The following is a 13,252-nucleotide window of genomic DNA, read 5'->3' as shown; positions in this document are numbered from 1 at the left end:
CTATTAAAGGGAATTTGGGGCCCACCAAAGAGCCTTGGGAAGGGGGGCCATGGAGGGACAGCCCGGCTGTACATTACCGACCAGAATAATATACCAGGAATAACTGAAGTGTTTATACGTAATAAGTCCACCATGCTGTCTTTAAACCATTTACAGCAAGCTGCCATTTAAAATGTAGGTGCTTCTTTAACTGAGCAGGCAGATGATGACTGACGGGCTTGTAAACTTGCCTGATGTGGACTGGTGGATTAATAAACATATTGGCCCAGTTAGGTCACAGCAGCTCAACCAACTGAAGTCTCAGCTTTTTTGTTCCACATGACATTGTAATCAATATGTGGGGAGTGGCCTTAACTGACTTTAATGAAGGGAGGAGAAAATTGTTAAACTTTACTTAACGGAACTGCAGTGGACTGTCAGGGTATCACTGAACTAGGTATTACCTTCATGCTCCACTTATGACAATTTTAATTTTGGAGTTCAGGGGCAGAACCACACAGGAGCACATGGCTTTTCTATTCCTGCACTATAGGTGCATAGTTACACTGTGCTAGATTTTTATTGTTATCTTTTATGAAGAGGTCTGCAGAGCTGCACATGGGGGGGGGGGGTTAGAACAAGCTACAAAACCACATAATGACAGAAAACAGCTTTGAGTGACATAATAGGGCAGAACAACTACAGATTAGAGAGAGCAAAAAGTAACTAGTTGTATAGTACAGATTAGCAGAGAAGGAATGGGGTCATACCAGCAGAATGTAAGCCTGTGCCCAGGGGTGTGGAAGCAAGAAACAGGTCTAGAGGTGCAGAGGACATAAGCTAAAAAAAAGGAATATGGTGCAGGGCAAAGGTACCCTGCTGCTGAAAGCTTGCAATCTAGAGGGTAGGGGCAGACACAAAGTGGGGGTGTAGGTATAGGTGAGGAGCTTGAGTTAGGGGGGCTGGTAGGCTTTGATGAAAATATGAGTATTAAGCTCACACTTGAAGTCTTGGAGACTAATGGATAGTCTGATTGGATGTGGGAGTGTATTTCAGAGGTGGGGAGCAGCACGGGAGAAGTCTTGTGGGCAGCACAATGGCCTAGTGGTTAGCACTTCTGCCTCATAGCACTGGGGTCATGAGTTCGATTCCCGACCATGGCCTTATCTGTGTGGAGTTTGTATGTTCTTCCTGTGTTTGAGTGGGTTTCCTCCGGGTGCTCCGGTTTACTCCCACACTCCAAAAAAATACTGGTCGGTTAATTGGCTGCTATCAAAACAAATTGACCCTAGTCTCTGTCTGTCTGACTCCCTCTCTGTTTCCCTCTCTGTGTGTGTGTGTCTATATTAGGGAATTTAGACTATAAGCTCCAATGGGGCAGGGACTGATGTGAGTGAGTTCTCTGTACAGCGCTGCGGAATTAATGGCGCTATATAAATAAATGATGATCATGATGATGATGATGATAGGCGGAAGTGGACAAGGAGGTGAGGTGTACAGTAATTGGCAGAAGAACCGTGAGGGTGGAAGGACGTGAGGGCAAAAATAATATCTATTCACACTTTATGCTGAATCTCCCGGTCACTAGTCTCTAATATTATTAGCGTGTTAGGAACCATTGTGTGCATTTAATGTATGACGGCGATCGAACATTTTCATTAACCTAAAATCAAGGCCCAAATGCTATACATTTATTTAACACACATAAACTACTCTATGGGTTTCCTGCTGAATTCACCAATAAGCGGTTCCGATCATCAATACATTCATTATATGTAGTAATTTACACGAACATGAAAGATATTTTGACTTCATGCAAATTACACTTTGTGAAGTAACCCAGAGGAAGGAAAAGCTGGATTTCTACCTGTAAAAGCAAATCTGGCTCTGACCACTAAGTCAGTCATGATAGAAGAGTGTCTTCTCCACAAATCAGAAGGTTAATGAACCAAAGAGACAGTTTCTACATAAAATATTCACTGAGATGTCCCGATATTTTAACTTCAGGTTATAGAAATCAATAAGGTCAAAAGGTTAAAAGCCTTAACTAAAAGAGAGAAAAAAAATCTGCAATGCTTTGAAGTTTTAACGTCTGTGAATACACTTTATGGAGCAGGGTAGGTGTGTGTGTAACCAAAGACACAAAGCTTGCTGACTCTATAACACTGTCATTTAAACACCACATAGTATGACGTCTATAGATACCAATTAGTGTAGTATAGTAAACAGCATAGTCATTATAGGTGCGAGCCATTATAACTGCTTGGTGTGTGGGATTGCGCACACATCCCCCCATGTTCCTAGGATGTCAATTATACCCGATGTAATTACAGGACTGGGAATAAATACTATTCTGTAACACACACAGCTGTATCCCCATTATTTTCAGCAATTATAAATAAAAATGATAATGCACATTTATTCTCACTGAGATGAGGTCTACAAACATGTCAGAGGTCTTGGCGGCCCTTCTCTAGCTCCTGTCACATAGTGTATTGTTCTTACCATTCACTTATTACAAAGGTTGGGTATGACTCCTTGGACATTTGTTTCAGTGACTCCATGTTCCTGCTAATCTTACAGTGCCACTTGTGTACAATTTACTATTTACAGCTCTGTGGAGATGTAGACCCTATATAAAAGATATAATATAGTAGGTGTCAACATGGTGTATACTCTAATTATTATTCACTTATAAACAATCGTGTGTAACATTTTGCGCCGCAAGCAGGATACTCTCATTCGAGAAGAGTTCTATCAGCACATGAAGCAACCACGTGGAGGCCGGGTCACACAAGTCAGAAGGTAATAGAATTATATAAAGCTAATCAGCATGATTTATGGGTCAGAAATGTTTAACACTAAGTAGCCCTGGGAAGAGAAAAGAATCATTTTAATCTCATGACTATCACTTGGAATAATCTGCACAATCTTCTATCTACTCAGTGGTAGATGAACAGCCGTTAATGAGAGCAGCTCTCACAATAGATAGACTCTTTATCAAATGTCAGCTTCTGGTCATAATATAAACATGCTCTCACAATCAGTGACAATACATCAGCAGTTCAAAAACGTGTAATTGTGTTAATTTGTAGAAGAGAACGTGCTGTATTGTGCTGCCTTCCCTGGAATGTTAAGCCTGACCGTCAATCTTGCAACCCAACCCCCTGCCCTATTAGCAGCAATGTACACCGAAGCAAACTCATTTCATCTCCTTTCCTGCTTAGATATCCCTCTTTGAAAACAAACAATCAAATACAAAAAATTTCCATCATCATTTCTTTGCTCTCTGTATATACGGCACAGTATCGCCCACTTCAACAAAGCTAAATATGGAGGCTCCACGTCTGCAATAGCAGAGGCTACAAAAGGGATCTGTCAATACAGAGTGGCTAATTATCCCTTATACATGTAGCCAAATATGCCTTTTACTTGGAGTTTTAAATGATGTCCCTGGTGGGTAGTAATCAATGCTGTAAGCATTCATTAAAAAATATGACACTACCCAAATGTCCTTAGTCTAAGGAATCATGCAGCAGATTAGCAGAGAGGTGTGTAACAGGTGTGTCATGGTACCAACAAGGGGCCCCAGGATCTGTTCATGATTGTCAGTTATGGAATACATTTTACAGAGAACTTCCTCTATTGGCCCACCAACACTTGGGGGATCCCAGAACTATGGCCCACAACGACACTTGGGGGCTCCCAGAACTACGGCCCACAACGACACTTGGGGGCTCCCAGAACTACGGCCCACCCGACACTTGGGGGATCCCAGAACTACGGCCCACAACGACACTTGGGGACTCCCAGAACTACGGCCCACACAGGCACTTGGTGACTCCCAGAACTAAGGCCCACACCGACACTTGGGGGCTCCCAGAACTACGGCCCACAACGACACTTGGGGGCTCCCAGAACTACGGCCCACAACGACACTTGGGGGCTCCCAGAACTACGGCCCACAACGACACTTGGGGGCTCCCAGAACTACGGCCCACAACGACACTTGGGGGCTCCCAGAACTACGGTCCACACAGGCACTTGGGGGCTCCCAGAACTACGGTCCACACCGACACTTGGGGGCTCCCAGAACTAAGGCCCACACCGACACTTGGGGGCTCCCAGAACTAAGGCCCACACCGACACTTGGGGGCTCCCAGAACTAAGGCCCACACCGACACTTGGGGGCTCCCAGAACTAAGGCCCACACCGACACTTGGGGGCTCCCAGAACTAAGGCCCACACCGACACTTGGGGGCTCCCAGAACTAAGGCCCACACCGACACTTGGGGGCTCCCAGAACTAAGGCCCACACCGACACTTGGGGGCTCCCAGAACTAAGGCCCACACCAACACTTGGGGGCTCCCAGAACTAAGGCCCACACCGACACTTGGTGACTACCAGAACTACGGCCCACACAGGCACTTGGTGACTCCCAGAACTACGGCCCACCCACACGTGGGGGCTTCCAGAACTAATGCCCACCCTGACACTTGGGGGCTCCCAGAACTAATGCCCACCCTGACACTTGGGGGCTCCCAGAACTAAGGCCCAACCTGACACTTGGGGGCTCCCAGAACTAAGGCCCAACCTGACACTTGGGGGCTCCCAGAACTAAGGCCCAACCTGACACTTGGGGGCTCCCAGAACTAAGGCCCAACCTGACACTTGGGGGCTCCCAGAACTAAGGCCCAACCTGACACTTGGGGGCTCCCAGAACTAAGGCCCAACCTGACACTTGGGGGCTCCCAGAACTAAGGCCCAACCTGACACTTGGGGGCTCCCAGAACTAATGTCCACCCTGACACTTGGGGGCTCCCAGAACTATGGCATACTGGGCTCCCATAACTATGGCATACTGATACTTGGGGAGTTCCAGATAAAAATACAAAACAAAAATGATCACTATAATCGAGACTAGATAAGTGACTCATTTATTAATACTATTAATAGTATTTAATAATACTAACTCCCGTTTTCGCAAGATTTAACAATTCTCCCTATTTACCAAAAGCCCCGCACAGTAAAGACCATCAACGGCGGTGAAGCCTATTTACCGCAACCAAAGGAAATTGTTTCTTGCAAGATGGATGTAACAGGTTCCAGAGAATTACTACAAAATATTCAGAACTAATTGCATTCTGTAGGATATTGCTATTAGGAAAACAATTATAATACATTAAGTCCAGGTGGGCATCTCCTTTTTCTGCTCCTCCAGAACAATGCACAGTATGGACCACTTTACGTCACGACAGAGATCTCCTTATCTACATGAATCTATAGCAGTTGACCTATTATGGAATCACAAATCTCTTCATCTACATTAGAGCTACTGATATTTTCTGCTGTATTTATTCTGTTTTCTGTTGATAAAACGAAATATGATCAAAAAGCTTCCACAAATTGTGTTGTCTGTCTGCAAAACTAAAACAACGCTTTACCATCTCATTGTAAAATAAACTAATTAGCATTAGCAATAATATAAATTTTGAGCTATATTTGATTGGTCGACGCTATTTGTCAGAATCCCATCCGTTTACAGCCGTGCTCTACTCTTACGCAGTCACCAGGTTACTCTGCTCTCCGACAGAACCTCTATAATGATATATGGAGATTTCATGCTCTCCCGACTGTATGATACACAACCCTCTTTGTCGTCGTTTCCAAAGACAATCTCATGAATTACCAGCGGAATCATTACTGCAAATGACCACACATTTCACAAGCTGTGACGTGTGGGCCGGGTAATGCCTGTGTCGCTCATACAAAGAGGGGAATGATAATGAGATTTCTTTCCTCTTAGCTGCATTGCAATCAGTACAGACGGTTTCCTACAAGACAGCAAATCTTTGACCGACCTGTTGAGTCTATTCTACCATCAAATTCTATAGGTACCTATAGATTTCTTCAATACATGTGCCCAGTCCTACCAAAAAATGATGTGGATGAGATGTATGCATTACGTACTGCAGTAAATTTTATCTATTACGTGCAAATAAATATTTGTTTTTATGCAATTATTTGCGAGAGATCTAATTTCTTTAGCACATTTTTTGATGGTCTTATTAATACCGTCCTGGAAACGGCTAAATGGGTTGCTTTATCTATTGATCTTTAATCTGTACTTGTTAGCCGTGTAGTATGATTAGGAGACCTGGAGATTTAACTCCAAAAGTGTGGAGCTAGGGCGAAATGTAATTTTGTGATTAGTATGCTAGTGACGTAAACAAAAATAAACAACTGAGATAAGGAAACCTGTGCACATACTCAAGTGTAGCTACTCAAAATACCTCTGCTTCACACAGTACTACATAGCAGATCACACGTAGCATTGACCATCATACTCATGGGCAGCACGGTGGCTAAGTGGTTAGTTAGCACTTCTGCCTTACAGCACTGGGGTTATGAGTTCAATTCCCGACCATGGCCTTATCTGTGTGGAGTTTGTATGCTCTCCCCGTTTTTGCGTGGGTTTCCTCTGGGTGCTCCAGTTTCCTCCCACACTCCAAAAACATACTGGTAGGTTAATTGGCTGCTATCAAATGAGGCCCATAGGAGTTACAAATATTTGAGTAAAGGTTCCATAGAATTCTCCAACGTATTAAAAGGAGAGCAACATAAGTACAGCCTGTTCTCTATTCACTGCTTCTAATGTCAGGCCTGCTGTGAGAGACAGATGAGCACTATTATATATCCTATTTCCCAATGTTTTATGCCAAGATAACTGAAAAAATGAGACCAAGAGTCCACTGTGCGATGCACCAACGATCTGTCAGGGTTTCTATTTCCAGAACAAGTAAGTTACATTACATGTAGGAGTCACACAGTAGAACAAGGCTCTCTGACAATAAAGAGATCTCAGCGTAGGAATGCGGATAGCAACAAAAATCAGTTATGCCCGGGGAAGATAAATCTGGTGATCATTACTTCAGTTTATACCTGGAGAAGATAAAGCTTCAGACTGCTACATCAGTTTGTATCTGGAGAAGATAAATCTGCAGGTCTCAGTTTGTACATGGGGAAGATAAATCTACAGATCGCTACATTTACGTGTAATACAGATCAGCTAGTGCCAACACTTAACAGATATCTAGTACACACAGTATCACCAGTTGGTTCAAACATTCACACTGGGCCGGAATGGTCAATACATCATCATCATCATCATTTATTTATATAGCGCCACTAATTCCGCAGCGCTGTACAGAGAACTCAATCACATCAGTCCCTGCCCCATTGGAGCTTACAATCTAAATTCCCTAAAACACACACACACACACACAGACTAGGGTCAATTTAATAGCAACCAAGTAACCTACCAGTGTATTTTTGGAGTGTCGGAGGAAATGGGAGCACCCGGAGGAAACCCATGCAAACACGGGGAGAACATACAAACTCTACACAGATAAGGCCATGGTTGGGAATCAAATTCATGGCCCCAGTGCTATAAGGAAGAAGCGCTAACCACTGAGCCACAGTGCTGCCTATATGCATTATGGAATGGACCAAAATATATGTACTAATAAGACTACATAGTTAGAAAATTGTACATTAATCAACTATGGTTGCAGGGACACAGTCAGGCATTAACAGCTCACTGATGAGAGTCCTAATTCCAACTCTAGTTTATCCTCTGCAATGACACCCACACACTTTCTTCCTAAACACTGGACTTCATCTATGGCTCGATATTCCTCCCAGTGTACACCAATGTGCACTCCTACTCTTCACTCGGGATTGATGGCTCCTTAGATGTGTGGAGAGGCGGAAAAATCTCCACAAGTACACTGTGCAAATGTCACGTGAAAAGCGACGTGAGGTCCGCTCTGGTAGAAATCTAGGCGCACGTTCTCAAATCACGGCACTAACAAAAAGAGAATTTTCAGCTGAAACTCGCCCATTTTGTAAATGAGGCCCATAGGAGTGACAAATATTTGAGCAAAGGTTCCATTGAATTCTCCAACGTATTAAAAGGAGAGCAACATAAGTACCTGCAGAAGACCACAAGGACCCCCAAGTCCAAATAGCAACAAGCAATAATGCTGCATTCACTTGGCAACAGCACACTGCTGGCATGCAGGCTCTTATCTCTCGTTCTTCAATATGCTGGACGTATGCTGGACAACTAAACGGGAACTTCAGCAAAGGTTCCAGGAGCCTCCAGTTCTATGAGTGCCTCTCTAGATTCAGTCTGTGCTTACAGAAGAACAAGATATAATTGCATAAAACAAGAGACGTGGTATGCGCTGCCACAATATCACACATTGTCAAGGATAAAAACATCAAAAAATGTAGACCTTCCAACCGTATAACAGTCTATAGTAAAATATCCATAAGCTTGGACACCTGCTTCAGTTACTCTGCAAATACAGTAGAGCTATGCAGTACCATGTCACGAGGCAACTTCATTGCTTGGATTTCATTCAATTATCTCCCGAGTATCAGCTCATTAATGTCAATGGTTGAGAGCCCTTTCTGTTTAAACAATACACTGTACAGCGCAGAATGGTCATGTTAACATCGTCCTGAAGAAAGAGTTTGTTTCTCCTGTTTAATTATAGAAAGAATTGCAGCAAGATGAAACAATTGCAGGCATTATAAAGGAGATGAGGGTCACGTACTAAAATATTTATTACATGAGTATAATCCATAATGACAGGGGCCACCACATAGGTTCCTCCCTTGTTGACAACTGTAGGAAGCTTGTCTTAGGCTTTACAGATGTCAATGAACAATTGCTACTAGGCTAATACGTAGAGCGGGAGAAACATTAGCTGACTACTCCTGCATTAAGCATCCCGTCTATAATTTTAGGAGCTTTCAAATGTGGAGCATACATGCAAAACGAGAAGGCAGCAAACAGGGAAGAATTGTAGACAAGGATGGAAGATGTTCGGAGATTCCGTCCCGTTAGTCCCTGTGTTTCAAATGCCTCAGTAACTCTTAGATAACAGAGGATTCAATCACACCAGTGTCTCTACATATTGGACTCCAAAATGCAGAGGAGGCTGAAGAAATAGAAGGACTTGTAAGAGCTTCAAGTCCAGGCCAAGAAGATGCATTTGTCCTGGTTAAAAAAAAAGCTGTCACTCAGCAACAGTTATTAGGATAAAATGTGTCATCTGCTGCTTGTCCATCTATCACCCCAAGTGTCTTCTCTCACTCCTTAAGAGCCCCCATTTAATGTAATAACAGTTGATTAACAAGAATATGACATTATATGAAGCACCAAACAAACTATCAAGAAAATGAATGTGTCCAAGTAAATCTCCCTTTGCAGAGCTGCTTAATCCCCATTGATTGATGACATATAATGAGTTGTGATTGTTGTCATTATGTCTCCACAGCAAAGGTCAATGTCAGCCACAAGTTCTGCTCCAGACCATATTCTCTGTGTCTATAATATGAATCTGCAGATCACCAAGTGCTGTCTCCATGTATCGGTGCATTGTACCAGCCTACAGGCGGCTTAAACACAATACACTGGGAATGTGTGATATATTATTATTCACCTGCTCTGTGATAACACCTCTATACGCCTTGTGCAGTGTTTTGCACTCCAAGCTTGTAACGCAGGGCGATATTCCTCCATCTTCTCGTCCACTTCCTCAGCACAGTATATGTAATTACAGCTCCATGTACCTCCTTTGTGTTATATAACTCAGCACTGCACTCTCTCCATTCTCATCACCAAATCATTACTGTGAACAGCAGAAACTAGTCTCGCACTGGGGCCAAGTGTAACACCCAGGATAAATTGTGTGCATTTAACACATTACTAGGGACGGCTGGCCGGAAAATGGGATAAAAAGCTCAACTGTGGAGCACAGTGCTCTATTCACCAGAGCAACACTGTTGCACACTAATACACAAGTACTTTCCCTACACAAAATCAATGCACGGAAGTTGCAGTAGAATAGATCTCGGACAGGTTTAGAATCATATACTCACTGTAAGTATAGTTAGGATTACCGAATTGTCCCTTCTTAACAAGTAGTTAACACATTGCTGTACTCAGCACTGAGAGAGCAATAGAAGACACTGCATGACAAAGTCAGTAAATACACAAATGTTACCACTTACTGCATATTAAAACACAATTGTCTAAGGAAATATTTGTTTTGAATCCAGAACTCCTGGTAATTGTCATCCAAGCAGTACAGAAAATGTGCTAATTCCCCAATAAAGGCTCCTCTCTCCTCTTAGAAAAAGGTGCAACAACAAAGCTTTTCATACGGACACTGAATGTGCTGCACGTTTGCACTGCTGTCTAGAAACAAAACAGAGCAATTTACTAATCCGCAGAGCGTTCCACCTACGCTTCGGGGAGACAAGGCATGAAAGTCATGGCAACAAAAATGTACTACTGAGAAAACTTTTTGGGTTTCTAAAACCTATCAATGGCTGCACCCCATGCCTTAAATATACAATGTAACAATGTAGCTACTCAGTTTCATGGCTCTAATTGCTACAAAATGCTGATGGTTCCTCTGATTATACTTTGCAATTTATTTTGACTCCATATATTCTGTACATACTGGAAGTCTTACAGAAATACTACAACCACTTATCTGCACCATTGCTTTTATATCCCGTCACACAGAGTTCTGCAATAAGAAGTCTCACTTCCATCTAAATGCTTTCTATCAAGGAAACAATAATCACACTGTTTCTAATACAAAACATATATAGCTTTCAGTCCAATTTGTGCTATCGCCTTACCACCGGCTCAGCGGTCAGACACTACACTTGCATTATACTGTAATAAAGCACGTATTTATATTCTGAATCCCTTGTCTGATATACTGCCTCTGAGCTCCTTCTTCAGTCATTCAGTCAGTCATTGAGCCCTGCTGCCCTCATAGAAAGCAATTTCCATCCTCTCAGGGAGAGATCTGATTCTCAATTCTAACCCTCTGTAGTATCACTCACAGATGCATCCCACAAGGCAGAAGGCCAGATTCCCTCACATAATTCTGCATCTATTATTTGACCTTTATCTTCATTCCTGTTCTCAGGGCTGCCTTACACAAGGAAGTCCACAGGCTTCTAATTACCACAGGTGACGAGCAATACAATCTGCGGCTGTTGCAGAAAGTCTTGAAATGAGCTGTCCGTCAAAGTTCTTGTTGCACCACATAACAGTGGCTTCAGAATTTTGCTTTCCAAGAGATTCCTCGGCAGCTTAAGACGTTAAGCTCTACTTAAATAATTCATTGTTCAACGTATGTACTGGATATAAAAATGATATTCTGTAATGTTTTCTACAAAGATGCACTCCTGCCAGTTACAAGACCATAACACTACCAGCCAGCCCCCTTGAATGACTAACATAATATTATGTTTCTTCTAATGTCTAGACCTGTTGGATAAGCTGGTGCCAGTTCAAATGCCAACCTTCTCTACTGATGCCAAACCACCCCCAAAAACCTTACAGCCATCAACACACATAGCTGGCCAAAACTTGACAACCCTGCCAATGATAAACCAATAGGCACAATGCAGAATTTGGGGAGAGGGCTTACGACTTCGGTGAGGATGGCTATTTTCTCTATAATTAAAGGGTTAATGATGCTAGATTATTTGCACAAAGCCTATAAAAATCAGGAGGACAAATGACTGCAGTTGCTATGTGACCATCCCATATCAGCTTGGTGGAAAGCCCGGGGCTGCTTTCTACGGAGGCAGGCGAGCAATCAACTCATGCAAAACTACATAAAGTTGTGGGGGGGAGGGGGGCAAGACTTCCTATTGCACACCCCCACAGCTACATGCAGCGGTAATATCCGTATACCGCAGGTGCACCCAGGAAAGGAGACACAAGTGTAGCACTGAGCAGGGATAATACCAGTGACACAGTATACAGCAGAAGAAGGGATGAAGTGAATGGACTATACCTCATTGTGAAAAGAGGATCTGCTTCATTCTCTGCACTGATCTCTCATTCATTTCTTAATCCTTCCTGCTCTGGGAACAGAGAGCAATTCACGTCTGCTCAGTGCATCCTTTGTGTGTACCGCAGAGCTACTTGCAAGGATCCCGGGTCTAAAGGCACAAGATCCCCAAATCAGATCACACAGGGGCTGTAAAAGATCTAGACAGGCTCCCAGATTCTGGAGGGCTGCAGATGTTCAACCCCCCTGCCCGGCCGTCAGTGGCGGATTCCTATTGCATCCAAGACCCAGACAATGCTCCGAACATGCAGCACAGAGAGCAAGATGCTCACATACAGACACTGGGAACTGCACAGTGCTTGGTCTGTACCAATTCTCCTGAAGTGAGGGTGGGGGCAGCAGCAGGGATGCAGTACACTTGGTACATGCTGCAGCGCCTCTCAGAATCCAAATACATTTCCTTTTATACAGGCAGGTGGTGGAGAGAGGACAGCGACCCTGGTACATTAGACAGGAGCTTCCTCTGCTGTGCTGGACAAGTTCATCTGTTTTTTATTTTAACTTAGACAAGAGTCAACACGACTAGTGTGGGAGAGAGGGACACATCATCCGAGCTGTGTGATTGGCAGATATCTCTGTAAGGAGGGGCTGCTGGGAAATCAAATAGCCCCCCTGACCTGTGTGACAGAAGAACAGCATTGTCCAGGGCAGACAGAACTAATAAATATGTAAAACTGTCAAACTTCCAAAATTCCCCTTTGTACCCGTCCCTTTTTTTTCCTACCAAATGTTCCCTCTTGTGTTTTAGAATATACCATCCTCAACATTTGAATAATTTAAACTCATGTTTAAAGCATATCATTGATTGCTCTTTAGTGTGAATACATTGTTACACAATTCAATCAGCCGCGTTTGCAGGTGCGAATGATGCACCTGTGAAAACGTGATTTTGTTTTTGAACTTGCGTGGCTCAGTTCACGTACTTTTTTGCTCGTTTGTGAGCGAAAAGCGCCATACTTCGAACTATGGGGTCTATTTAACAAGCAACTAAGAACTGAAAATATAACGGCATTATTAAGTAACGTATCGGAGATATCTGCTGCAGTCCTACAGTCATCGTTAACAAATACAGTCCCCATAGGTTTCTATGATGCCTGATTTACAGAGTTTTGAAAAATCAAAGCTTTTCTGTAATTGTCTGCACTTGGTAACGCAATCTTCAGATGGCGGTAATCATTGAATCCTATGGGAAGAGCACTGCGGTGGATCCACCACTGCAGCTCTCCTAGGGGTATATTTAACAAATTGTGATGGTGCACTAACGTGCACTTAACATAGAATCCATGCCCTGATGTGTCCCCCGCATATTTATTAA

The 13,252-nt window shown here is 43.3% G+C and overlaps 1 protein-coding gene across 7 annotated transcripts in view; it reads right to left on the bottom strand.

The window, feature by feature from the left end:
- Positions 1–13,252, bottom strand: part of B3GAT1 (beta-1,3-glucuronyltransferase 1) — a 125,582-nt gene that overhangs the window by 35,227 nt on the left and 77,103 nt on the right. The window contains exon 1 of one of the 7 annotated variants that reach the window (XM_075190338.1): positions 11,881–12,400. The exons of 3 other annotated variants lie outside the window; for them this stretch is intronic. The gene's annotated coding sequence lies outside the window, so the exon portion shown is untranslated. Of the gene's footprint in view, positions 1–2,484; positions 2,509–7,974; positions 7,999–9,495; positions 9,975–11,880; positions 12,401–13,252 lie in introns of those variants that run through there. 3 more of the 7 variants (XM_075190340.1, XM_075190342.1, XM_075190341.1) reach the window with 3 other exon arrangements.

Source organism: Mixophyes fleayi, chromosome 11 (assembly GCF_038048845.1).
Source record: "Mixophyes fleayi isolate aMixFle1 chromosome 11, aMixFle1.hap1, whole genome shotgun sequence".
Taxonomy (NCBI): Eukaryota; Metazoa; Chordata; class Amphibia; order Anura; family Limnodynastidae; genus Mixophyes; species Mixophyes fleayi.
This window is presented reverse-complemented; position numbering and strand designations above follow the sequence as displayed.